The sequence below is a fragment of the Hibiscus syriacus genome, unplaced genomic scaffold, assembly GCF_006381635.1.
Source record: "Hibiscus syriacus cultivar Baekdansim isolate YM2019G1 unplaced genomic scaffold, ASM638163v2 tig00111847_pilon, whole genome shotgun sequence".
Classification (NCBI taxonomy): domain Eukaryota; kingdom Viridiplantae; phylum Streptophyta; class Magnoliopsida; order Malvales; family Malvaceae; genus Hibiscus; species Hibiscus syriacus.
This window is the reverse complement of record NW_024063200.1, coordinates 95,827-120,821: the sequence shown is the minus strand read 5'-3', so window position 1 is coordinate 120,821 and position 24,995 is coordinate 95,827. Positions and strand designations below refer to the sequence as shown.

General features: G+C 34.7%; 1 pseudogene; it reads left to right on the top strand.

Annotated features, from left to right (window-relative positions):
* Positions 1 to 1,360: 1,360 nt before the first annotated feature.
* Positions 1,361 to 24,995, top strand: part of LOC120172199 — a 36,850-nt pseudogene continuing 13,215 nt past the window's right edge.

Genomic DNA, 24,995 nt, shown 5'->3' with positions numbered 1-24,995 from the left:
GTTTTTAATTCCTATTTTACTTTCTCTTGTAAATATTTTGTTCTTGTGAGCTATAATTTGTAAACACCATAACTTGTAGAGTTTTTATTGTTTATTTCTTTTATCTTTTGTAAAAGGGTTTTGGTTCTAGCTAAGCCTTTGAAAAGCTAGGGAGTTTGTAAAAGTTATCTCTTTGTCCTTGAAAAAGAAATAACAAATTAGTGAATTTGTTGGAAAATCCTAAGTGAGGAGTTTAGGTAGTGGATGTAGACTTTGGTTAAGAAAGTCGAACCATTATAAATCCTTGTGCAACAATTTTCTATCCCTTTAATTCTTCTTACTCCCTAAAATTCTCAAAAAGCCAATTCACTCTCTTTGGCAAACTTTTTCAGTTGTCATTTAAACTTCAACAAATCCTAACTCATAAGATCTAATATATTAATATTTTCTTCTGTTGAAGAGTTTTTCTCTTCATCAACTGAATCTAAAGTACTTATACCTTCTATTTCTTCTTACTTATTTTCAGAATTGCTACTATTGTCTGTAGTATCATAATTTAACATATAATGATAATTTAAATAAAACAAATAATTCTTTATGTTATTTATAAAGTTTTTTTTATTAATTTTAAATATTTAACTTTTTTATTTTTATCTTTGGTTATTTTAATTTCCAATGTTCCATAAATTTTTTATAAGATTAAAAATTATATTTTTGTTGACGTGTAAACCTCTTTTATTTTTTTTATTATGTCTATCCTTTTTTGGTGAACTTTCAGATAAATTTTGTTTTCATCTGATAAAATTAGTATGGTATTTCCATTTCCATAATATAAAGGACCAACGACTATTTCATCTTCTTGTTTAAAAGATATTACTACACGATCTGACTTATTATTAATATCATATAATAATATAATAACATTTTAGATTCACTTTTAGATATATTTCAGTTACCTATCCTAGGATGCTAATTTGTTGTTCTATTTTAATAACTTTATTATACATTTTATTAAAATATATAGACGTCATATCTACTAAATTATTAAAACCTTTACTAATATATGTAATATTATTTTTGTTAGAGTCTATATGCATAGTATGATTGCAATTTTTATCTTTAAGCAAGCAGTCTGTCTCTTTCATGATTTTATTTTTGATACTTAAAACCTTCTGTTATATGTGAAAATGACTCGCTTTACAACAACAAAGTCTATATGTCACTCTTAAGATTAAGGTAGTAGATCAAAATAACATATATTAGAGTTTTAAGATAAAATATTGAAATAGACAGAATACAAGATAAAAGATAGAACTTACAATAATACTTGTATTTCTACAGAAATTTTTTCTATGATTATAAATTTATGATTATTACTAATATGAAAGATTGGTATAACTTTGCAACGGCTTTAGAGGGTGCTTTGAAAGTAAAAGAGGTTTCTCTTATGTATAGCGAAGGAATGCTTGCAGGTGAAATGAAACATAGCCCTTTGACAAACCTTACGAGCAGCAAGCTTGTAGTTCTTAGCCTCCAAATAAGCCAACATAAGTTAGCAACAGTGGGGGTTTCAAGTGCCTCGTGTGTTTGCTTTTCTCAGCTTTACAAACACGTCTGAATAATATGCTTTGATGTAGTGCAATAATCACGAGTTCGAGCATAGCTTTCAAAAGCATCCCACAATGCACCGAGAGTAGAGTAAAAGTCTCCAAAATCATTGTATCCCATTCTTATACTTTCTTTAATTAAATTCGATTGAAAAATAAAAAATAAAAAATAAAGTTATCATAATAGACAACTTGAAAAAAAGAATATATTGAATTAGCTTGTAATTGTATGCATGGAGTTCGCTTTCTAGCTTTTCTTTCATATGTTCAGCTTTTCGCTTCATCTTAGAGCACCATGCAACATCTATTTCATAGTTGGGACTCAAAACAGAAGACTTTTCTCGTGCGAAGAAGAATAAACACGACTTGTTTTGAGAGGTAAATTGAATCATCCATCAAAATCATTGTGCTTTGACGTCACTTGTTATGGTAATGGCCAAACCTTCAACCGCCACAGTTCTCGCCGCCATCATGCAAGAACCACTTCAATCACCGTCCTCCTTCCCTTCCCCGACACCGTTTCGGCCACCGTTTGCCACCAATCACTTCAATCGCTGCCCTCCCTCTCGTCCCCGACACCCATTCCCCCACCGTTAGTCACCGTCAAAACAGAACCATATCAGCCCGAACAACAGAAACCACAAGAAGAACCCACATTCTTCAAATCCATCGACGACCAAGCCTCCCACGCCTTCGCCATCCTCGCTTTCAAAAGTAAATTCGACGAACTAACGAAACACCTCGACTTCATCCACAAGGCCATCTACTCCAAGTTCAACGAGCCGCAGCAAGATTAGCAACACCCAAAAAATTGAACCAAAAACTTGTCTCAAATCAACGAAAAATAAAGCTAAAACGGTACAAAAGGACCCAAAACAGCTCCTCCTCCGAAATCCTCGTGTAACGGAATCCGAAGCCATTGCAGGAGTATGCGCGGTAAATCGGTCCGTAGATGCATTATGAAACGCTTATCGAAACTCCCGATGCTTCGAGAAGAAGTCCCTGCTGCTCTAAAGCTTGCCCTAGAACCAGCCAAATTGGTTTTAGATGGCACTGGGAAGAGTTTTTTAGCGGAGAATAGAGCTGTTGCATGGAGAAAGAGATTGAATAACGAGGGTGGTTTGTGCAAAGCCGATGCAGCTGATGCAAGGGGTTTGCTGCTTTACGTTGCTTGTTTTGGGATTCCCAAAGCGTTCTCCAATTACGATTTGAAGATTTTGTTTAAGTTGAGTGATCTCAGAGGCATGTCGGATGCTGTAAAGGCCTCTCCTTGGCTTCCTGGGGAAATGCCAGGTATTTTCATCTCGGTTCCATTGATTGTATGAGTTTTCTTATATGTTTATGATTTTCTTGGATGCTATCAATGTCATTATTGTCGTAACTGGTTTTTGTCCGGGCACGAAATTTTTACTTGGCGGGAAAAGTAATGTGAATAAATGTTTTTTTTTAAAATGTTTTGGGAGTCGCCATCGGTCTTTTGGGTCAGGTAGGTCGAATACCTTAAAATTATCTTTTAAAATGGTTTTTAAGAAAACATCAGTTAAAAGATAAACTGGTCTGCGTTTTAACCAAAAATTCGTTCTTTTTAATAATAAAAAGGGATTCGTGGTCGATTACGTTTAGGGAAGAATTAGCACCCCTACAACGCCCAAAATTGGTACTTATTAATTATAAATTGTCTCTATTATTAGAAATTTAAAAATTCAAAAATATACATTTAATTTATAATCTTGTTATTTTACATTTATTACTATAATTAAAAAAATCTATTAATATATAAATAAGATATTTATTTATTTAGAAATATCAGAAAAGAGCTTCTAGGTGCTTTAAGACAACTATTTTTTTAATATAAAAAATAAATAAATATTAAAAAAAATAGATTTATATATAATTTATAAAAGTAAAATATTTATTTATTTAAAAATATCATAAAATGGACATACAGTTGCTTTAAGACTGCCCTTTCTTAATATTGAAAAAATAAAAAATAATTAAAATATCAGTATATAAAATGTTAAAATTTACAGCACTTATTCGAATTATTAGGAAAATATAATTACTAATAGTGTAATTAACCCTAATTATTAATCGATGATTAAAATAAAAATAAATAAAATTATGAGGGACTAGATATATTATTTATACTAAATATATATATACATATAATGACTAAAATAAAATTAAATAAAATTACGAAATTAAATTAAAATAATCAAAAGTTGTTTTTAGTGACTAAATTACAAACTTTCAAAACAACATGTATTGCGGAAAAGGTTTTACCCTTGATGGTAATTACAAAAATACCCCCTCCCCAAAACGACGTCGTTCGGGGAGGGGTTTATAAACCCAAAAACCGGCTCCCCTATAAGCCATTTTCCTCATTTCTTTTTTCTGGTTCTCTCTCTTCACAGAGAGAACTCTCCCTTCTCTCTAAATACATTCATCGGGGAAGAGAGCTGGCCACTCGTCGGCCGCCATGCTCCGACAATAATGGTCGCTGCCGGCCACTGTCGATGGTGGCCGAAATTTCCCAAATTATTCAAAATCGTAGATTCGATGGTCGTAAGGCCGATTCCGACCTCCGTTTCCACTAAAAAAACCCTAGATTTTTGTAGATCTAAAATTATACCTTAGGGTTTTCGAGTTTTTTGAAAGCTTGTAGAGGCTCTGATGGTCGTGTTCTTTCCTCGGTAAGTGCTTCTCTTCTCTAGGTTTATTTTTCGGTTGTTGATGTATGTTGTTGGTTGCTTGTTGGTAGTTCTCTCTGTTGCTCTCTCTGTTCCTTGCTCTCTGTGTCTCTCTTTTTTTTCTTGCAGGTGACCGATGGCTTTATAGCCACCACCGAGTCTCGTTTTGGACCAATCACAAGGGTAAAGCTCGGTGAGTCACCATATCTATGGTGGTGACTCACCTTAGAGCATGACGTGGGCAGCTGTGTGACACTTCTGGAAACTTCTAGAGAAGCGTCGTGGCAGTGAGGTATCAACGTGGGGTGGCTGATCGTCGGCAGTGGCTGGTTGTAGCACTTAGCAGCAGCTGGACGATACACCTGGCAGAGGCAGCTGCGGCGCTAGGGTTTCTGGAAGTTTGAGGCGGCGGCTGGGGCTAGGGTTAGAAACCCTAGCTGAAATGTTATAAACACTAAAGGGTTTGGATCTTCTATTGGGCTATCCGGGTTAGGCTTGAATTGGGCTTGTTTTGTATTTGTAATAAAATAATAATAATAATAATAATATTTTAATAATAATAATAATAATAATAATCAAGAATAATTTTAATGAAATTGAAAAATTAGTGTCTATAGCTGCCCCTATTTGCTCATTCTTGTGTTAACAAGAATGGAGCAAAGACGGAAAAGAAAATAATTTTTCATTTGACTTCTTTTGAGTAGGATGGAAATGTTGAAAACATTCTGTCCAGAAGTCCTATCATCTTGCACTGTAGGTCTTATAGATGACAGTGAGGCTTTAAAATCAAAAAGCTCCCGAAGGCTTTTTGAAAACATCATGCAGTGTAAGTCTTACAGATGACCCTGAGGCTTTAAGATCAAAAAGCTCCCGAAGGCTTTTTGAAAACATCATGCACTGTAGGTCTTACAGATGACTTTGAGGCTTTAAAATCAAAAATCTACCGAAGGCTTTTTGGAAAACATCATCCACTGTTGGTCTTACAGATGACCCTGAGGCTTTAAGATCAAAAAGCTCCCGAAGGCTTTTTGAAAACATCATGCACTGTAGGTCTTATAGATGACCCTGAGGCTTTAAGATCAAAAAGCTCCCGAAGGCTTTTTGAAAACATCATGCACTGTAGGTCTTACAGATAACCCTTAGGCTTTAAAATCAAAAAGCTCCTGAAGGCTTTTTGAAAACATCATGCACTGTAGGTCTTACAGATGACCCTGAGGCTTTAAGATCAAAAAGCTCCCGAAGGCTTTTTGAAAACATCATGCACTGTAGGTCTTACAGATGTTGGAAATAGTTTACTAAGTAAAAAAATTATATAAATTTTTTTCTTAATTTTCAACAATTTCTTTTTTAGAAAAGATTAAATGAGAAACTTTGGAAAGCGTTTTTCTCATTGAAATAACTTGTTGATTGGGTAACATGCCCCAAAATAATACTTTTTTGTGTGGATTGAGTCCATCTATTCTTCAGATATTTGCGTGATTCTCGTATTTGAGGTTTTAAATTCTACCTTCTTCTTGTAAGGTATTGTTCATCATGAATCTTCTTTTTCATACGAAAATCTGCAAAACCTTATGTTTGAATGCAATTAAATGTAGCAATGTAATGCATTTTCTATTATGCAAATGAAGTTCTTATGAATGCATGAATGTTTATGCAATCTTCATTTGACTTCAAAGTGGTGAACTTGGTCTTTTTTCACTTGATCATTTATTTCCAGGGTTACCTTTGGATATCAGTGTAGCAACCTATGCCATAAAGCTGAAGAACCATCTGATCAATTTTGTATCTTTGTATCTTCTTGGCTTGCATTAAAATCTCAGAAGAAATGTTTCATTTATGGAATTCTTGCCGTAATCAGAATTATGAACTTGATGCCGCATTTTTGTCTTTGATAACATCGGCTTTCTTTGCTTGGACTTGTGTAAAAATCCAATAAAGAGGTCATATTTGAAAAGAGAATCTATCATCTTTGAAGAGAAAATCTATCATCTTTGAAGAGTGTAGATATAGATATGCCTGACTCAGCAGAGATTAATTAGGAGATCAGCTTCTGTTCTGATTTGACTTTTGAAACACATCGCAAGGAGGATTTATCCTAATTCATTTCATGTCTCTACCTCTAATTGGATATCGAACAAGTCATCTTAGACCATATCATGTCGAGATGTTTAACAACAACATGTCGTTCAACCATAGTTGACTTCACTAGTTTCTTGTGTTAAAATTTCTTCTCCCTTTCTCATGGAAAAGAATCTTCATCATATCTAACTTCTGACCTTGGGGTTGAAGAAGATAGACTTTATTTTGAATCAAAAATGGAAACCATATGATCACAACATTGGTTCAACATCAGAATAACTAGTTCGTAAAACATTTGACAACACATTCATCTTTTCTTGTGGCTTCTGCACAGATTTTTGGGCAGGGAAGCTCTTTCATAGTGTTCAGAACTTTTTGTATGATGTCACAAGACCACTTGATAACAAAACTCAATGGGAATATAAGTGAAATGTTGGTATAACCAAAAAGATGGTCAAATTCACGAAATATAGTAGTGTTGAATTAAATAAGAGATACCAACTGATCTTGATATCATCTTGGGCAAGGGAAAAGTGATACGGATCACGTTTTCTTCCGTAATGAGCATTGTAGGAAGTAGAAACACATCCGCTATAGGAGCCATGTACGGAACGATATCCATGGAATTCTTGCCGCCGGGGATGAAACGTACATGATAAACCAAATAGATGAAAACTCAGTTCACCATGGCTGGCAATGATAACCCCAGTAACATCGGGAAAGTGCAATATACGTAAGCCGAGCCTCTTTATTCAATGTCATCAAGTAAACAAAAACTGATGTGAAAAACAGCTTCGTAACCCCAACAATATGATTGAAACTAACTGCCAGGAATTTCAAAGACATATTTTCAATCATCACCGATACAGAGAATGCAAAATTCAAAGCCAAGATTTTGAAGAACTGAATCCTGGATCGAATAATCTGCATGGGGACCATCTTTATCCATGTAACCGTAATGTAGCTTAACAAAGAACATGATGTCATGTGACACATGGTTAAGAAGATTGGGTATTTGAAACCATACTTGCTGAGTAGATATTTGTTCAATAACAGGACCCTAATGAAACTGCATCATAAATGAAGCAATTATGTACAGTCAGCTTGACTATCACTGTTTCACTATTTTCATTCTTCATTCTTTCTGTCTCATTGGAAATATTTGCTCAAGTCAATGATCTTTCTGCAAGATGATATGGGTTTTCAGCATGCCCTAACATTTGCTGATACAGGCGTTCAAAATACATCAACATTTCTGATTCTGACTAAAAGGGGCTTTCAGTATGCCCCATCATTTGCTTCTTCTTAATATGAGCCTTCAAAATGTCCAACATGGATATGTCTGAAGTAACCTTTAAAATGCCCCAACAATTTGTTGATACAGATGTTAAAAGTATGCTCAACATTACTTCTTGCTGAAATGAGCCTCCAAAATGCCCCACATGGATCTGTCTGAATTGGGCCTTCAAAATACCCTCGTTCTTCTAAATGGTAAGGTCTACTCTCAACGTCTATTTGACTTGAATATCATGATCCCCACAAGGTTCAATTTTAACGATGCACTATGGTGGGTACTTGTGGCTTTATTCGTGCCCCAAATCTGTTTTCTCATTATGGTGTCACTAAACAACATTTGTCATGTAACCTGAGGAATTCTCTTCATGTTGTCATGAACTTAATAAGTAATCAATCATTCTGACAGAAATACCTGAGATATGTGCCTTTTCTAAATAAAGTGCTCATTCTTTGGATCTGGAGGGATCTAATCGGATAGAATGGTGTAAATCGCTTGGTAATTCATTTCAGGCTGACACAGTGAACCTTGCTTTCAGTGAAGGCTCTTGAAAAGTCAGCACACATGCAACATGTTGATTCTGATAACTACTTATCTGATTATGAAGCGATCTTTCAGGATAATTTCACAGATATTGAGAGTTTTTCTGATATCGAGGAAATCCTGAATTCTGAATCTGATGAGGAGAATAAACTGTTATACTTGAAAAAAATGGGGTACTCAGAGGCTGAGGTTTCAATAGCCATGGAGAGATGTGGTCTGGATTCATCAATTGTAGAGTTGACAGATTTTATATGTGCTGCTCAATGGCTAAAGCTGCTGACACACTTCTTCCGGTAGAAGATAGGAAACCATTATGCAATGACCCCAATTACAAGCAAAGGCAAAACTCGGGCTATGATTTTTGGAAAAGGGATAAGCAGAAGAAGCTTGAAAAGAAGCTTCTCAATGAAGACGATCAGGCAGTTCATCTTCTAAATATAATGATTGGTTTTAGGGTTTTTACTGAACCAGATCAGATAACTCAAAGAACACTTTCACAAGATGCTATTGGGCCTCCTTATTTCTACTACGAGAACGTGGCACTTGCTCCAGTTGGTGTTTGGACCAAAATGTCACGGTACTTATATGAGGTAGAGCCAAAATTTGTAGATTCAAATTATTTTTGTGTTGTTGCACGAAAAAGGGGTTATATTCATAATCTGCCAATTGAGAACAGATTTCCTCTTATTCTGCTTTCTCCACGCACCATACATGATGTTTATCCATTGAAAACAAAATGGTGGCATTCCTGGGATCCAAGAACAAAGTTGAAATGTTTACAAACATGTACAATAAGTGCTAAATTGACAGAAAGGATCCGTAAGGCTCTTGAAGCTTATGATGATGAGCCACCTTCAAGAGTCCAGAAGTATGTTCTTGATGAGTACCGAAAATGGAATATGGTATGGGTCGGAAGGAATAAAGTTGTTCTACTTGAACCCGATGATGTGAAAATGCTTCTAGGTTTCCCTAAAAACCATACACGAGGAGGATCTGCTAGAGATATGTTCCCTGGTAGTATCAATGTCCTGTCTCTTTTCTCTGGGATCAGTGATATAGAGGTTTCATTCTCTTGTATTGGCATACCTTTGAAAACAGATGTGCAAGAACTGAATGGTGATTGATTGGAGCAATTGATGAGTAGATTTGGCAGATTCGACCTTTTTGTCGGTGACATCCAGTGTAACAACCTTACTAGAAGAAATAAACATCATCAGGATGAACTAGAAGATTTTTGTTGGTGCATTTTCTTGCAATGGCTGCCATAACAACTTTCTCTTTTGTAACCCCAAGATACACACTACCATATCTCACTCTTCCCAAACCATAGAAAGGTTTAGTTGATAGTAAAACTGGTTATCTCTACTTTTGGAATCTTATAACCAATGTTACCTAATATGAAAGGCATACAAGTGTAGAATCTGTTCCAATGTCTTATTCTGTGTCATAAGTCCTTAATTTCAAGTTCAACAATCTTCTGAAGGACATAAGGGATATAATCCTGACAAGGAAAATAATCGGCATGGAAGAGGCAGCAATGATGCATCAAGACTTGAACCAGTATCATAGTATAACCAGAGTGCAGTTGTTGACTTGTTCATTCCCATAATACACCTTAATGGGACTTATAGCTCTGTGATTGAAGGATGAATTGATGACTGGGGAAAATAATTTGTCTGGTGATGCTTATTGCCCTCAACATGAGATAAGTGATAATCTTTCTTGATGGATTGCTAATGATGTCACAGAAGAACGTCACAAGTTCAATTCTCTAGATTTTTTGGACTCTCAGACTCATTTCTTTCAAGAATGTGAAATGCTTCATCTTTTTGGCATCACTTTCTTTTTCTACAATAAAAGTAGAATAAACAGCAACTTGCTTCAAGGACCTTCTTCATTTGAGACTGTCCTGTTTGAAAATGTTTTTTCTCCTTTCTTTATCGAAGAATAACACAATTTTGTGAAGTATTGCCTATTTCAGGTTCACAATAGAATCAAATAATAAGCATGAATTCAAAGAATATCAAAAGAATTAATAACTCTTTAAAATTTAAGAATTATAGCTCTTTGACAAGTATCAAAATTTGGGTTAGTTTCAGGATGGCCTTCCTATTTTCTATGGTTACATCTATTTAAGATGTCACTCCTCTCTCTCTTTGTGAACTTTTTCACATGCCTCACTTTAAGGACTTGGTATTTTAATAGGATGCATACAAAATGACGCAGCTAAGATTGCCAATTACTAGACCTTCTAGAGCCCTTCCATTTCAATTCTCTGGAATCTTTCATTTAGACTCATCTAATCAAAGTAGTGAAAAAATATTGGTCTAAAAATGAATTTCTGAGTGCTTGTGTGAAGTTGACTATAACAGGTGTTTCGCAACTCCTTTAGTCCATTTGTTAACACATTTGCCATTTTGGCTAGCTGAATTCAGCTTTATTGTATATAATAATATAATCACCTTTATCAGGCTAATTGAAACTTATCCATAAAGATGGGGTGATTAACCAATTGCTCTAGAGGGACAGTTTTATTGCATATAATAGTATAATAGGTTAGCTGAATATTATCCATAAAGCCAGGGCTATTAACCATTTGCTCTAGAGGGACAACTCGAGCTTAACAATCTAACTGAATATTATCCATAAAGCCGGGGCTATTAACCAATTGCTTTAGGGGGATAACTCAAGCGTTATTGTATATATAATAATATATCATGGGTATCCAAATCCAATTTCTTAAGCTTGTTAAGAAGAACCTGTTATAGTCTAAGTGTTTTGGTGGAATTCAAAAAATCTCTTTGTTAGAGTTCAATTCTCAAGCTACTGACTTAAACTAGATTTATCTATTTGTAAAAATTATATTCATCATCGAATGTTATCAATAGAAAAATATTCTAGTCGGTTTTGTAATGTAATACACCAACAATGCCCCATATTGTACGCTCCTATATATAAATACCAAACCTTTTTGTAATTCCTTTCAATAGGAGAAGGCTATCTCATATTCGTAATAGGATAGTGTTTGGGTGTATTTCTTCTGAAGTAAAGTCAAGGGTCCTTGTTTTTCTGGTTTTCAATCTTGATATTTTGTCAAAGATTATAACTCTAATCATGCAGAGTTTTTTAATCCAGTTGATATTAAAAGAACTGCAAGATTGCAAAATTGATTCAATGCTCATAACCATAAAAGCAACACAAATTTATTTATTGCACAAAAGGCAGAGAAAGGAACAAAAAACATGTTCAAACAAGATGTTGAAAATAAAAAGGTACTACAGTGGTAGATAACACTTCCACTTGTTTATGCATCATTACTTCTCTAATGTTGGGTGTGTGCTTGTCTCAGGATTTTCATCTTTATTTGCCCCCCATTTCTTGATCATTTCTTGTGTCAAGACTACTTTATCAACAAGCATCTCTATTTCTTTTAACAGTTGCCTACAATTGCCCGTGGAATGTCCAAATACCCCTAAGTGAAAATCACAAACACTACCTTGATCATAGTTATGAGCAGAAGGGTTTGGTGGCATTTTCATTGGTCTTGGTGTGATGTATTGACCCTTAATCAAATGAGGGTATAAGTTTGAAATAGAAGTTTGAAATACCTCTAAAGTATTTCTTGATCACGTGACTTTCTTTGGTCGATCCGAACAACTACTTGCTCTTTTTCTTTTGCAATTACGGGGACTATAGATGCTATATTCATTCATATCATCATCTTTCACTTTCTGATCCTTCGGGCTCTTGGATGTGACTTTTGAGTTTTCTTCGCTGATTACATTCTCAATTAATTCTCCACTCGTCACAAGATTCTCGAATTCCTTCGTCGGATTTGCCTACATTAACTCGAAGAAAGGAGCGGGAAGGGAATCACGAAACATATGTGATATCTCTTCTTCTAACATGGGAGGTTGAACTTGTGCTGCTACTCCTCTCCATCTTAATGCATACTCTTGAAATCTTTCATTGGTTTTCTTCTTTACTCTTCGAAGATCCATACGTGTTGGAGCTAATCCTTTAACATACCGATATTTTCCCAAAAATGCATCAGCTAGATCAACCCATCTCTTGATTTGTTCTTGGGTCAACCGATTATACCAGACTACTGCTAGTCCAATGAGGCTATAATGGAAGAAGTGAATTAACAAATTATCAAAATTCAAATACCCTTCCATTTTTCTGCAAAATATTCTCAGGTGGATTAGAGGACAACTGGTGCCGTTATATTTCTCAAAATCTGGCATTTTGAATTCATGGAGAATAACCAAATCCGGAACCAAGCTGAGCTCTCTTGCTTCTAGTTCTTTGTGGGAAGCATTAACACTTTTCATATTTCTGATTGCTTCATCTGCCCTCTTGAGTCTCTCTTCATATTGTGAATAATTAACGAGGCTATTCTTTGGGTTCGAGTGGGATACCCCAGGGTTTGTTATCATTCTCGACTCCTTAATCTGACAGCATGGTTGTTCTTTATCAGTTATATCTTCTTTATCATATGTCATCCACTGAATAATTTGATTTAATCCATCTGGTACTAAATCTGATACTTCTTTTATTGTATCCTGAGGTAACCCTGTCAATTGTTCTGACCACTGATCTTGTAGACCCTCACAAGATTGCTCCATTGTTTTCATGATGATGATTCAGTAATATAAATGAATGATCTTGATTTTACTGTTACAAAAATCTTTCATGAATTATTTACATGTTTTTATGATTAATAAATAAAAACAATGTAATGTAAATGCAAAAATGCAAAAATGTAAAAATAATAATGCAAACTGTGCAATGTAAAGATGTAAACATAAAAGTATGAATACAAAATGAAAATGCAAAGATGTGAAATACAAATGCATGTATGAAAAGGTATTACTCAAGAGTAATCATCTTAGAACAAATTTCATTGAACACAAAAGTTTCCGTGCATCAAACAAAACTTTTACATGTAGGGGATAACTTTCACTCCTAATTTCTCTATTTCTTTTAAAATCCAAATTAACTTCCACTCATGTTCAGGTGTGGAGTTATCTATCTGCTTTAATTCTCTCTTGAAGCCAGCTAAGTCCACCAACTTATGAGCCACATTGTTTGCTTGAGCAGCAGCTTCCTTCATGATATTGTCTTTTTCCTTCATCTTTTATGTCAATTCTCGGAATTGTAAACAATGATGTTAATTTTTTCTTGTGAGAGACTCTTTTTGTTCAAGAAGTTCTCGTACAAGATCTCCATAATCATCTAAATATTTCTTCAATATCTTGTTCTTGGCTCTAGTGGCTTTAGTATCGATATGATGTTGATGGATCTGATATGATGCTTCCATGTTGGTCATAGCACTATTTAACATTTGATTTTTAGCTTGACAATTTCCCAATTCCAAGACAGATGTATTGCGTCTTTCTTCTGCAACTCGTAAATCATGAGAAAACTTCTTGGCTCGTCCTTCATTTATGTTGCAGTTCTTTTTCAGTTTGGTGACCCCTGTTATCCACTCTTCTGGGGTGTTTCCTATGCCAACATTTTGAAAGGCTTGACTGACCTTCTGGAAATATTCCTGCATAATTTCCATTTTGGTGCTCAATTTATCGTTTTCAATCTTTAAGTGATGTATTTGAGCCTCAGACCTCAACAAATCTTCTTTTTTCTGGGTGCCCCTAATGATATTCTTACCTTTGAATACTTTTGGTATTAAACTAGCAGGACCTTCAGTTACCAAACTAGGTTGATCATTTGTCATAAATTGTAAGGTTCCATGATCCAAAAGACTTTGGACTCGACGTTTGAAGGCAAGACAATTCTTAATGGTATGTCCTTGAGCTCCAGCATGATATTCACAATAAATGTTGATGTCATACCAATTCGGATATGGAGGTTGGAACGGTTTTATGTAGTACGGAGACACTTCTCGTGCTTCAAGTATCTTCTCATACAACTCTTTATATGAGATAGGAATAGCATCAAAATGAGAACCACCTTTTATCTTGGATTGAATCTGAGTTTTAGATATCAGGAGCAGACTAAACCTCGACGATTTCAGATCACATGATTTCTTCTAATCTCTGGGAGCTTTTAACAGTTGTTACCATTTCTTTGGTATCTCCAGACGACTTATGAATACGAATGATGAGTGTCTGTAATTTGTCAAATTGGTTAGGATCATAAGTCCCTTGCATATATGAAATTGCAAGATTATGTTCATTGATCTCTATTTGTGGAGGGATCTCTTTTCCTTTGGCCAAAACAAATATTCTACCCATCATCTTGGACATCTGCTCTCTTATTTATCGTATCTCTTTTTGCTTCTCAATAGGCATACTCTCTTTGGGTGCATAACTCTCCTCTATCCTCGGAGTTCCCTCAGGATGCCTTTCCTTGGCTGCGTCATATTTTGGTCGATCATAAAACTTTTTGTCCATTTACGATTTCTTTCCAATTTGATGAACAGTCTTTCAAGCCAACACCTTTTGGTTATGCCATGATCATGCAATGCAAACAAAAGAAATCCATGTAAAAAAGTTAAAGCAAAACAAAAAAATAAAAATGAGAAAGGAAAAAATAATTTGGTTAGTACCAATTAATGGAAAGAAAAAGATCCTATCTATCAAGGTATAAATCCTAACCTCATGCTTTCTAGTTCCATGCTTTGTTTGGAAAAATTAACCTAACTGTATGATTTCTAGTTCGTAGGCATTTATTCAGAAAAAGAAAAAATCAAATAAATTAAAAATACAAAAAGTTAGAACTTATTTCTCCTCTCTGTACACCTACGGACAGAGGTTCAGTATGCAAGGTTTTGGTTCTATGAGTAAAGGTACTCGAATTGTCCTTATTGATGCCCCCTTGGGCTACCAAACCCTCAATCCTAGTCCATCACAGACTTTAAGCGGACTGAGTTCAATTCGAGGGGACACATTTCTCTATGCCTGACACGGAGAATAAATTCCCACGAAGACATAGAGCATATGAACCCCGAAAGCTACTTGCTAGGTCTGACACGGAGAATAAATTCTCACGAAGACGTCGCTTTCACTCCCACTTAAAAGGGACAAGCTTGATTAAAAAGCTTATGTTATGCAATATACGTTGTGCGTGAGGAGAAATGTTCAAACCTCTGACAGACAAATAAATAATGAAATTTAATACATTAAAAAATAAAACATTAATAAAATAATATATATAAATATTATGAAAATAATAAGTATATATAAAAATTTTGAAAAGAAAGAATTATAAATTAAAATATATGAATTTTTAATTTCTAATTAATAGAGACAATTTGTAATTGATTTTAAAGTTTGGCCAGTCCTCAGCAGAGTTGCCAAACTATCGTAACCGGTTTTTGTCCGGGCACGAAATTTTTACTTGGCGGGAAAAGTGATGTGAATAAATGTTTTTTTTAAATGTTTTGGGAGTCGCCATCGGCCTTTTGGGTCAGGTAGGTCGAATACCTAAAAATTATCTTTCAAAATAGTTTTTAAGAAAACATCAATTAAAAGATAAATTGATCTGCGTTTTAACCAAAAATTCGTTCTTTTTAATAATAAAAAGGGATTCGTGGTTGATTACGTTTGGGAAATGATTAGCACCCCCACAACGCCCAAAATTGGTACTTATTAATTATAAATTGTCTCTATTATTAGAAATTTAAAAATTCGAAGATATATATTTAATTTATAATCTTGTTATTTTACATTTATTACTATAATTAAAAAAATCTATTAATATATAAATAAGAATCTATTAATATATAAATAAGATATTTATTTATTTAGAAATATCAGAAAAGAGCTTCTATGTGCTTTAAGACAGCTCTTTTCTTAATATAAAAAATATTAAAAAATAGATTTATATATAATTTATAAAAGTAAAATATTTATTTATTTAAAAATATCAGAAAATGGACATCCAGTTGCTTTAAGACTGTCCTTTCTTAATATTGAAAAATAAATATATATTTAAAATATATTTATATAAATGAATAAATAATATTTAAAATATTAAATTAAATATATTGAAAAACATAATAAAAATAAATTGCAATTAACTAATGACTAAAACAAACAATTAAAGCTATAAGATTATCATACAAAATATAAAAATATAAAAATTAATAGTCAAAAAATAAAAAATAATTAAAATATCAATATATAAAATGTTAAAATTTACAACACTTATTCGAATTATTAGGAAAATATAATTACTAATAGTGTAATTAACCCTAATTATTAATCGGTGATTAAAATAAATAAAAAATAAAATTATGAGGGACTAGATATATTATTTATCCTAAATATATATATACATATAATGACTAAAATAAAATTAAATAAAATTACGAAATTAAATTAAAATAATCAAAAGTTGCTTTTAGTGACTAAATTGCAAACTTACAGAACAACATGTATTGCGGAAAGGGTTTTACCCTCGATGGTAATTACAAAAATACCCCCTCCCCAAAATGACGTCGTTCGGGGAAGGGTTTATAAACCCAAAAACTGGCTCCCCTATAAGCCATTTTCCTCATTTCTTTTTTCTGGTTCTCTCTCTTCAGAGAGAGAACTCTCCCTTCTCTCTAAATACATTCATCGGGGAAGAGAGCTCGCCACTCGTCGGCCGCCATGCTCCGACAATAATGGTCGTCGCCGGCCACCGTCGATGGTGGCCGAAATTTCCCAAATTATTCAAATCGTAGATCCGATGGTCGTAAGGCCGATTCCGACCTCCGTTTCCTCTAAAAAAACCCTAGATTTTCGTAGATCTAAAATTATACCTTAGGGTTTTCGAGTATTTTGAAAGCTTGTAGAGGCTCTGATGGTCGTGTTCTTTCCTCGGTAATCGCTTCTCTTCTTTAGGTTTATTTTTCAGTTGTTGATGTATATTGTTGGTTGCTTGTTGGTAGTTCTCTCTGTTGCTCTCTGTGTCTCTCTTTTTTTTCTTGCAGGTGACCGATGGCTTTATAGCCACCACCGAGTCTCGTTTTGGACCGGTCACAAGGGTAAAGCTCGGTGAGTCACCATAGCTATGGTGGTGACTCACTATAGAGCACGACGTGGGCGGCTTTATGGCACTCCTGGAAACTTCTGGAGAAGCGTCGTGGCAGTGAGGTATCGACGTGGGGCGGCTGACCATCGGCAGTGGCCGATTGGAGCACTTGGCAGCAGTTGGACGATGCACCTGACAGAGGCGGCTGCGGTGCTAGGGTTTATGGAAGTTTGAGGCGGCGGTTGAGGCTAGGGTTAGAAACCCCTAGCTGAAATGTTACAAACCCTAAAGGGTTTGGATCTTCTATTGGGTCGTCCGGGTTGGGCTTGAATTGGGCCTGTTTTGTATTTGTAATATAATAATAATAATAATAATAATAATAATAATAATAATAATAATAATAATAATAATAATAATATAATAATAATAATAATAATCAAGAATAATTTTAATGAAATTGAAAAATTAGTGTCTACAATAATCATTATGAGTGCAATTGTTCTTCTGTAGTAGTTTAAACGGTGTTTATATTTGACTTGTTTACTGCTTGAATCTAGTATTAAGATAATCGAACTCGGCTCGCTCCATAGAGCTCTAGCTTGGCTTGAGAATGACCGAATCAGATTCAAGTTTTTTCCAAGCTGAACTCGAATAGCTTACGAACACAAGTGTCTCATTTACACCACTATTGTAGATCCTGCAAATTGATTTCCGAGATTAAAAGGTCGGGAAACTTAAAATTTTCCCATAGTTTTTATTCTTCCTCAAATGCAAACTATCGTTGTCATGATAATTGGTCTCATTTTCTTTTTGATAAAATCAAAGTCGAATTGCTTACGAGCAGAAGTCTCTTTTACACCATCAGTGTAGATGCCTGCAAATTGATTTCCAAGACAATAGGGTTGAGGAACTTGAAGTTCCCCATAGTTTTTATTCTTGCTCGAAATTGTGTAGCCTAGTTTCAAATGCTAACTATACTTTTCATGATGATTACTCTCGTTTTCTTTTTGGTTAAATTCAGTTTAGGTAAGATCATAACTATATTAGTTTTACAAACTTCACAAATGAATCTAGAATTATATTGCTGCTGTAGACACCCGTTTTTGTCCGGGTTTTTTTATTATTATTAATTATTATTAACTATTATTATTATTATTATTTTTAATTTTACATATTACACTTTTGCAGGCTTTGAAGCCCAATTCAAATTACAAAGGCCCAATCCCGGAGCTCAACATTCAACAGACCCCTCAGCCACACCTGAACCGGTCCAGGCCCAACACCCAAACCCGCTAGGGTTTTATCATTTTCAGCTTCCAGCCGCCCAAATCCCAGCCGTTGGATCTAGACCCAAATCAACGGTCTAGATCAGAAGCCATTTAGGGTTTCTAAAAACCCTAACCGTTCAGTAGCCGTCGCCCTCAACAGAGGAAATGTCGTGTCGCCGCCGCAAGTTCCGGCCCACTCCGATGATCTAGTCACTGTTACCACACCACCATCGTCATCAACAGTGAAACATATCACCAAATCAGTATATATTTCATCTACAGTAGCCTAGATACGAGAACCCATTTAAAAACAAATTAAATCCCGAAAAATCGGGATGTAATCATGCAAAGTCAGTGAGACCCATCCCCTATTTTTTCTAGATATCATCATCTCATCCCAAAAGGAGAGGATAAAAAAAATCAACAGGCAATGAGAGAGGGAGGCATTCGAAACAGAAAAAAAAGGAGAAGAAAGAAAAGTTTTACCTTCTCGAACCACCACCGTGAATCTCGCTGTGACCTTCTCCGATCCCAGCTAGCCCCGTATCTGAAGGTAAAGCCTTTGTTTTTCTGGTTTTGGGGTTGGTTTCGGGTAGTATAAGTTGTGGGTTTGGGTTCTAGAGATTGGGTTTCAAAGGAAAGGTTGTTCGTGAGGGAGGGTTGATCGGTTTAGGTTTCGTGGCCACCGATTAGCGGTTGCATGAGTCTTGGTCGCCTCCCACGGCGGTGAGCCAAGGGAGAGTTCTCTCCCACGGGTTGGATTCTGCTGCTGAGAAAGGAAAAAATGAGAATGGTTAGGTTTCTAAACCCTTAAAGTGGTTTATAACCACCGAATGAAACGCACCGTTTCGGTCCCTCCCCCATTTCCGTGTTTTTACTTTAAGGTTTAATAGTTGTTTTAGTCCCTGTATGTTGTAATCCTACCCTTATATGTCATCGGGTTCAGGGGCAAATAGCAGGTTTAGTCCCCCACTCTTTGTAATCATTTTGCTTAGTCATCGAATGAAACTTTTAATATTCTGATTTGGGCACTTGTTTCTTTCCATTATTATTTAAGTCACCAGGTTATGCATTATGTCTTTATTTCAATTATTTGACTTTGGTCCCCATGATTATGAATGTTTCATTTTAGTTACTAATTTAATATCGTGAATATTTTCCTTGGTGTTCAAATTTGGCCATGGAATTTGTAAATTTATTATTTTAGTCACTGATTTTAAATGTCGTATATTCATGCTGTTAGCCCTTGATCTGTTATTTTATTTAATTGTTGTCCTTCATGTACCAGTTTGTAAATTTATGTATTTTTATGTTTTGGTTGTTATGTTTAGCCTGGTATTTATTTTAGTCATTGTTGCTGAATTATTATTTAATGTTAAGGATTTATTCCTATTTGATTCTGGTTGTTTCTTTCTCTTAGTTTTTGGTCCTTGAATATATTACTATGAATTGTGATATTTTATTTTATTCTCACTTTATATAGTCATACATAGTTACATATTATTTATCAACGAAATTCCTAATATATGGGTATTAAACATATTAATAAAATGAGTTCATTCGAGTTTTCCATGTATATATGTTTATTTGAATGTATATGATTGCACCCTATATGTGTATTATTGTTTCATGTATTCTTTGTATGGTAGATATTTTCTTTATATTTTAATATGGTATATTTATTAAGTATTATTATGTTTCTTTTATGAATAAGTATATATATAAACAAGATAAATGTTGGTCATATTGATATTAAATACATGTTCTTGTTTAATTTGTTACTACGTGTATGTACACGTTATTCATTAAATACATTTTAATTAATATATATATATATATATATATATATATATATATATATATATATATATATATATATATATATATGGTATTCTTTTATTTGTTAGTGTCAATCGAATATTTCAAGGGCATTATTTGTGGAACGGGCGTGGAAAGTATCACTTGATCGAAGTGATGCAATCCTATACGACGTTCAAACAGAATATGATAAATATAAAAAAGAATGCAAATTCTTCCTTTTACGAGCTTATAGAAATTATTTTTATTGTTATTCTATTTTTTGTTATTTTATTTGATGTTCATATTGTTTAATATTTAAATTTTAATCTTTATTATTATTTCTTCATTAAATCTTAATATGAGTGATGTATGTTTTGGAAAAATAAAATATGATGTATTTTTTGTCAATTTTCGATATTATATTTTTTAAAAGAGAAAATATTCTTTACAAGTATGAAATAGACGAGGTAGCTTTCCCGACGGAGGATTGCAAATCTCGGGATTTCTTGTCGAGAAAAGGGTTTTTTTCTTTTATTTTAACTAATATTCAATAAATAAATCATAATTTATTTATTATTCTATTTTTATAATTTTATTGTGTTAATGGTTTTTATGTTAATATTAACTATACATGTTTTAGATAAATTAAGCATATTTTATTTTCTACTCATGTCGATATTATTTGGTGGTAATTCAAAGATAGAATATACTTTATAGATGAGAAATAGATGAGATAGCTTTCTCGTTGGAGGATTGCAAATCTTGAGATTTCTTACCAAGTGAAGTATTTCTATTATTTTAACAAATATTCAATAAATAGATCATATTTTTTCTTCTGATTCAAACTTTAAGTTCTACCATTTATGACGATATATAAGCGACTAAGTACCGATTTTGGGCGTTGTGGATGTTTATCTTTTCCACAGACGTAACCGACTTCCGAACCCCTAAATTTTCTTCTGATAACGCAGACTTGTATTCTTATAAAAAATGATTTTCTTTAAAATTGTTTTTTAAATTAAAAACATGTTATTAGGTATTCGACTTACCTAACTCAAAGGTCGATGGCGACTCCTTTCAATTTAATTCTAATTAATCCAAAATCACCTAATTTATCCAAATTAACGTCATAATCATTTAAAAAAATAATATTTAATTGTTTTACCTAATAAAAATGGTTATGACATCTTGGCGACTCCGCTGGGGACAACTAGAGAGTCAGGCTGTCGGTCGCTTATATATGGTCGTTATGGTGGAAATTATAAGTTCGAATCTTTAGTAAAACTATGATCTATGTATTGAATTTTTTTTTATTATTTTATATCTTTATTTTTATATACTAACATTTTAATTGTTTTCATTTTTTTTTTAGATATTTCTTAGTTCTCGTTGAGTGTTATTTTTTTTTATTTTCCCTGTTTTTGAGTCAAAGGTTTGTTTGTTTCTCCTCACACACATTACTTTCATTAGCATAACATGAGCTCTAGACATGAGCTTCGATCCAAATTAGTTAGGGTGATTGCTTTACTCTCGTAAGAATTTATTCTTCGTATGAGTTTTAGCAAATAACCCATGGGATACATACCTTATACCTTCATAGGAATTTATTCCTCGTATGGGTATAAGGCAGTGAATCCCCTCGAATTGAACTCGGTCCGTTTGAAACCTGTAATGGGTGAGGATTGAGGGTTTGGTAGCCCAAGGGGGCACCGACATTAAGGACAATTCGAGTTCCTTTTTCCGGATAAGAGCTGAAACCATGCATATAATGAACCATAGAACGGTCACACTAGGTAGAGTCATACTGAACCTCTGTCCGTCAATAGGTACCCAAAATAGGCGTACACAATGGAGAAACCTACTCTAACCTTTTTATTTTTATTTTATTTATTTATTTTTGAGTGTGTAGAATAGATTTATTCTTTTAAAGCATGTGAAATAGAATTTAGGTGCAGTTAGAATTTAATTAAATAAATTTAGGATGGTAGAAAGCATGTTTGGGTAGGCCCCTTTTTGAGGAATATTATTCGGGTAGATAATACATAAATGGAGTAGATTTATTTCCCGTTTTACATATCTTTTTAGGTTAAATTTATACAATTGTTTTGACTAACTGTTTTGTTTGTTTTGTTTGTTTTTTTTTCATACTGCATAGACATATCATTAGAAAAGGCGATTGATCTATGAGTATCGATAAAGTGGAAAGACTTTCACGATGGAAAGGAGTTTCCTAAACAAAGAAGTGAATCCAGCAGATGTAAGGAACTGGTCCGAAGCCAAGCAGAAAGAGCAGGGAGATAGTCTATCAGGGAACTACGTTTCGGATCTGTCTGATTATACACCAGCTTCTTTAAAACAGAATGAGCTTCAGGGATTGAAAACAATTTGGGAAAGTTGGAATCTTATTGAGAGGCAAGCTTTTCAGCAGACTTATGGAGATATATTTCATCTGATATACGTGAAGGTAGATCCGGTTCTCATGCGAAGCATAATACAGTTTTGGAATCCGGCCTATAGTTGTTTCACATTCAACCGAGAGGACATGACTCCAACCCTCGAGGAATACCAATTTCTGTTGAATTTGCCAAGCGTTAAAGTGGACAAAGTTTACTCCCGACCGATAAAAAGGCCTTCTTTTAAGTCAAAGCTTGCAAAGATCTCGGGCACAAGCGACAAATGGGTAAATGATCGCTTGCAACGCAAGGGAGAAAGTGAGGGAGTGTCGTGGTCTCACTTACAAAAGATAGCTGAAGCACACGTAGATGAAAACATGCGTAGAGATGTATTTGCTTTGGGTATATATGGTTTGGTAATCTTTCCAAAATGTTTGGGGCTGATCGAGCTAACAGTAGTCGATTTGGTTGAGAAGTTAGGAAGAGAGGTGAATCCAGTCCATGCGATTCTTGCTGAAACTTTCCGATCTTTGAATATATGTAGAAGGTTGGGGGGAGGTCGTTTTATGGGCTGTGCTCAATTGCTTACTGTGTGGATCAGAAGCCATTTCTGGAAGGAGGAAAAGGTCAACTATAATCGTTTTTTGAAAGATTATTCTCCTGTTGCTGAGTACCTTACGAAGGAGTGGCCTGAAGTATCTCAGAAAGATCAATGGATTGATTTCTTCCGGAATCTACAGAGTCAAAACATAGCATGGCGAACACCGTGGCTGATGCATACACAAATCTTGTTCAAGTGTGGAGATTTGGACTGGATTATATTACTGGGACTATGGGGAGGAGTGGGATACGCTCCTTTGTTGATATTGAGACAGTACGGTGCCCGACAGTTTGTTCCTGTGACTCATGGGTTGACTGGCGCTGAATTTGATTATAAAGAAGGCAATTATAGAAAGAAAATCAAAGATGTGGCTGATTCCTGGAGGATGACTTTTAGGACTAAAGTAATTGGAGCGGATGTTATCTTGACGCCTGATTATGAAGCCTGGAGAATCAGGAGGGTAAATGATAAGATACCTTTAACATCTGGAGAGGGATCAAGGTCGATAGAAGAACAAATCAGAAATATCCCTTTGAATTTGGAAATCCAAAGAATTGAGTTTGAATTGGAAAAGGCTAAAGATTCCAAGAAAATAGAAGAGATGGAGAGAGAAAACTTCATGTTGACTATCGAGGCTGAATTTCATGCCAGACAGTTTATAATGATGAGAGAACGGAAAGAGGAGGTGGAAGCTGATTTAGAAGACTTAAAAAAGGATTATCAAATGGTGCAACAAGTGAGAAAGAGACTTGGATCCAGAGAATTAGCAGCTGCAAGACGGCGAATCAAAAGTCTGGAAATTGAGAACAAGTGTCAGATCAAGAAGATAGAAGCTGGAAAAGCAAAAGTATGCGAGCTAGAGGCCGATAAAAAGGAATTGATCAAGCAATATAAAGCTGAGGCTCGTAGAGCTCAAAAACTCCAGGAAGAAAAAGAAGTCAGCTTGAAAGAATTAGAAGAAGAAAAGAATCAAGTCCAGGGGTTAAAAACTGAGATGAACAGTATAATTGAGGACTTTGAGGACAAAGATCGAAGAATTTTAGAGCTCGAAGAAGAAAGAAAGCAAAAGAAAGAAGAGATGTGGTCTGAGAGATAGGGATGGAATCGAATCCTCGATAGAAAGCAGGCAGAGATTGGATCGTGGATGCAGAGATTCTCTACAAAAAGTCAGCAAGTAGATGAGCTCACGGGAGAAATGGGAGAATTACAGATGAGATTCGAACAGGAGATGAACCAATCTCGAGCTATGAATGATGAGCTCAAAAGTCATGTATCGAACCTTGAGCAATCCCTTCTGCAAGTGCAAGTTCCTCCCGCTTCAGTGGACCTAAGAGCTGCTCTCGAAGAAAACAAATCCTTCCAGAAGGAAATCAGAGAATTGAAAGGTGAACTCCAGAAATGTCGAATTCATATTACCAATCTAGAAAAAGAAATCAAACGCATCAATAAGGGATGGGAAAATACATATGAGCATTATCGATCCTTGGTAGAAGTACGCGAGCGCATGATGGGGGAAGCTATTGCTCAAATGGGTGAAGTGGCTCGGTACATGAGCGAATTAGCCAATAGAGCGGAGATCATCCAACTGCGCACAAATCCGGTTTCTGAATATACAAGGGAGATCATCGCCATTATGAATGAAATTGTAGAGCTGAGTCTGAGGGCTAGGCCTTATATGTAATAGAACTCCTTTGTAATGAGTGAAACTTTTTATCCAATGAAAGTATTTCCGAATGGTTACTGCTTGGGTCAACGCCTT